The sequence below is a fragment of the Salvia hispanica genome, chromosome 5, assembly GCF_029641045.1.
Source record: "Salvia hispanica isolate PSC_SH4W2 chromosome 5, Shi_PSC_v1, whole genome shotgun sequence".
Taxonomy (NCBI): Eukaryota; Viridiplantae; Streptophyta; class Magnoliopsida; order Lamiales; family Lamiaceae; genus Salvia; species Salvia hispanica.
This window is the reverse complement of record NC_142696.1, coordinates 11136090-11140202: the sequence shown is the minus strand read 5'-3', so window position 1 is coordinate 11140202 and position 4113 is coordinate 11136090. Positions and strand designations below refer to the sequence as shown.

The window sequence follows — 4113 nt, the reverse complement described above, 5'->3', positions numbered from 1 at the left end:
TAGCGGAACTACATATCAACCTCCGGAGGCAGGAGACATAGGCAGGGGAAGAAGGGAGGCAGAGAAGCCGCCTGGGAATGCATCTGCTGAAGCAGTGCGGCGGTCCACCGCACCTTAACACGGCGACCCGCCGCCTATACCTCAACAGATAGAGGAAGACTTAGGACTGGCCACTAGCGGAAGTCCGGTGACCGCCACACCTCATCGCGGCGGTCCACCGGCTGGGCAGCAGCAGCCAGACAGAGCCACACAGAGCAGTGTTGCCGTCCCATATCCTCAACGGTTGAAGAGCAAGAAGCTTGACGCTCAGTTTCCCAAATTCTTGGAGGCAATGAGTAAGTCCACATCAACATTCCACTAGTAGAAGCCCTGCAACAAATGCCCAATTACGCCAAATTTCTGAAAGATGTGGTGGCAAGAAAAAGGAAATGGGGGAAGTACGAGACAGTAGGCCTAACAGAGAATTGCAGTGCTATCATCCAGAAGGGATTACCTACTAAACACAAAGATCCAGGGTGTTTTACTTTATCTTGTGTTTTGGGGAATGATGTAAAGGGTAGGGCATTATGTGATCTAGGATCTAGTATTAACTTGATGCCTTTGTCTTTTTACAGGAAACTTGATGTTGATAGCATCCGTCCCACTTCAATCACGCTGCAAATGGCAGATCGGAGCACGACAATACCGATGGGGATAGTAGAAGGTGTCTTGGTAAGAGTTGGAGAATTTATTTTTCCAGCTGATTTTGTTGTTCTTGACATGCAGGAGGACAAGAAGGTTCCCTTGATACTTGGAAGACCATTTTTAGCTACTGGGGGAGCCATGATAGATGTACAGAAAGGAGACCTTACATTAAAGCTACACGACGAGAGCATTACATTCAACATCTACGACGCCGTGAAATTTCATGGAAAAGAAGGGGCAGAAGGCTACCAAGAATGCAGTGTCATCCAAGTTGTCACCGATTGTGTTGGAGAAGTGGAAGTCACTTATCACCAAATCCAGGACCCTCTTGAAACTTGTCTCCAAAATTCTTTCACTCCTAATGCTGATTTATCTTCTTGTGATGCAAACCTGTGTGCCATCATTGCAGAATTGGAAGTGCTACTAGAGAGAATCCCTCAAATGGGGAATACATTCTTACCATTACGCACTCCCGAAGAAGAGGCAGAAAGGAGGAAAACAGTGGGAAAGCCACTGGGACCGCCCAAAGTAGAGCTTAAACCTCTCCCCGACCATCTCAGGTACGCTTTCCTAGGACCAGAAAACACTTACCCTGTTGTTGTGTCCGCTGCATTGAGTCAGAAAGAGTGTGAGAAGCTTTTGTGTGTTTTGAACAAGTATAGGTCTGCCATAGGATGGTCTATTAGTGATCTAAAAGGAATTAGCCCGACCACATGCATGCATAGAATTTTACTTGAGGAAGGGCATAAACCTCGTGTTCAAAACCAACGTCGACTTAACCCTATTATGAAAGATGTAGTTAGAAAAGAGGTGATAAAGTTACTAGATGCAAGGATTATATATGCAATATCTGATAGTGAATGGGTAAGCCCTACGCAAGTAGTAGCAAAAAAAGGGGGGATGACCGTAGTGCCCGGCCAGGATGGAGAGATGATAGCTACTAGGGTAGCCACAGGTTGGAGAGTATGCATTGATTATAGGATGTTAAATGCAGCCACTAGGAAAGGTCATTTCCCTATACCTTTTATTGATCAAATGCTTGATAGACTAGGGGGATATGATTATTACTGCTTTCTTGATGGCTATTCTGGGTATAATCAAATTGCAATTGCTCCATAAGACCAACATAAGTCTGCTTTTATATGGCCTTATGGTATTTATGCTTATAGGAAAATGTCTTTTGGTTTGTGTAATGCTCCTGCTACTTTTCAGAGATGTATGATGGCCATATTTCATGATTTGATTGAAAAAGTGATGGAAGTTTTTATGGATGATTTTTCTGTGTTTGGTAAATCTTGTGATCATTGTCATGATAACCTAGCTAAGGTTTTGCAGAGATGCGTAGAAACTAACCTTGTTCTCAATTGGGAAAAATGCCACTTTATGGTGAAAGAAGGTATTGTTCTAGGGCATAAAGTGTCTTCTGCAGGGATAGAAGTCGACAGGGCAAAGATTGCAGCCATTGAGAAACTTCCACCGCCATCCAATAAAAAGGGAGTAAGAAGTTTTCTAGGACATGTAGGCTTCTACCGAAGATTCATCAAAGATTTTTCTAAGATCTCTAAACCTCTTTGTAAATTGCTTGAGAAGGATGTGAAATTTAATTTTACTTCCGATTGTTTGCAGGCTTTTGAGACTTTGAAGAAAGCTCTAGTAAGCGCCCCTATCCTCATTACACCTGATTGGAGTCAACCATTTGAGATCATGTGCGACGCAAGTGATATTGCAGTTGGCTTAGCTTTGGGGCAGAAGAGGGGCAAGATTTTTAGAGTCATCTACTATGCTAGTAGAACCTTAGATTCTGCCCAATCTAATTACACGACTACTGAAAGGGAGATGCTTGCTATTGTTTATTCTTTTGATAAATTTAGGGCTTATCTTGTTGGAACTAAGACTATTGTTTATACTGACCATGCAGCTATTAGGCATTTGTTTGCAAAGAAGGAAGCAAAACCCAGACTTATCCGATGGATCTTGTTACTCCAAGAGTTTGATGTGAAAATAAAGGACAGAAAAGGGTGCGAGAATGTGGTAGCGGACCACTTCTCAAGGTTGGAGCACCCGGTGGAAGGAGAAGATTTGTCTCAAGAAATCAACGAGGACTTCCCAGATGAGCATCTGTTTTTCACTCAAGCCACTTTTCCATGGTACACTGATATTGTCAATTATTTGGCGGCAAAGGTACATCCTCCAGATCTTACTCCTTACCAAAAAAAGAAATTTTATAGAGATGTACGATCTTACTTTTGGGATGAGCCCTACTTGTTCAAAAGATGTGCAGATACTATACTTAGGAGATGCGTGCCTCAAGAAGATTGGGTGGCTATAGTTGAAAAGTGTCATTCGTCCCCCACTGGAGGCCACTTTGGTGTGCAAAGAACCGTGATAAAAGTCTTGCAGAGTGGATTCTATTAGCCGACCATTTTCCGCGACTCCGCTAACTTTGTTCTCCAATGCAATGAATGTCAACGGACGGGTGAAATTTCTAAGAAGGAGATGCCTAAGAAAACCATCATTGAGGTAGAATTGTTTGATGTATGGGGATAGATTTTATGGGGCCATTCCAAAAATCAGGAGAGTACCAATATATCTTACTTGCAGTAGAATATGTTTCGAGATGGGTGGAAGCAATTCCAACCAAAACTAACGATTCTAAAGTTGTCATTACTTTTGTTAGAAAGAACATATTTTGCAGATTTGGTACGCCCCACGCTCTTATTAGTGATGGAGGATCTCACTTCAACAATAGATGGTTGGACAGCGTGTTGGACAAATATGGAGTCAAGCATACAGTCACTTCGCCCTATCATCGTCAAGCGGATGGGCAAACTGAATTAGCAAACAGAGAAATCAAGTCGGTCCTTCAAAAGACAGTGAGCGTGAGCCGCAAGGATTGGGCACTTCGATTAGATGACGCATTGTGGGCGTATCGTTCTATTTATAAAAGCCCCATAGGTATGTCTCCTTATCAACTTGTATTTGGTAAGTCTTTTCATTTGCCTCTTGAGATGGAATACAGGTCATATTGGGCAATCAAGAAGTTGAACCATGACTTTCGCAAGGCCGGTGAAGAAAGACGTCTTTTTCTTAATGAAATGGATGAATTTAGGATGGAGGCTTACAACAGTTCATCCACTTATAAGGAACGAATGAAGGCTTACCATGACCGGATGATCAGCCCGTGAGAGATCACGCTGGGGGATGTAGTTTTGTTGCACAATTCGAGACTTTCTCTATTCCCCGACAAGTTGAAGTCTAAATGGACCGGTCCTTACATGATCAAGAAGATATATGATAGTGGAACAGTAGAATTGCTAGCTCCGGATGGACAGTTGTTTCAAGCCAATGGTCACCGTGTAAAGAAATATTACAGCTCGGACAAGATAGTGGAGGAGGAGGTTGATCTAGAAGAACCACCCAAGGAGTAAA

At 42.9% G+C, this 4113-nt stretch overlaps 1 pseudogene; it reads left to right on the top strand.

Moving 5' to 3' along the window:
- Positions 1-378: 378 nt before the first annotated feature.
- On the top strand, positions 379-3869 carry LOC148926277 (uncharacterized; annotated as a pseudogene).
- The last annotated feature ends 244 nt before the right edge of the window (positions 3870-4113 follow it).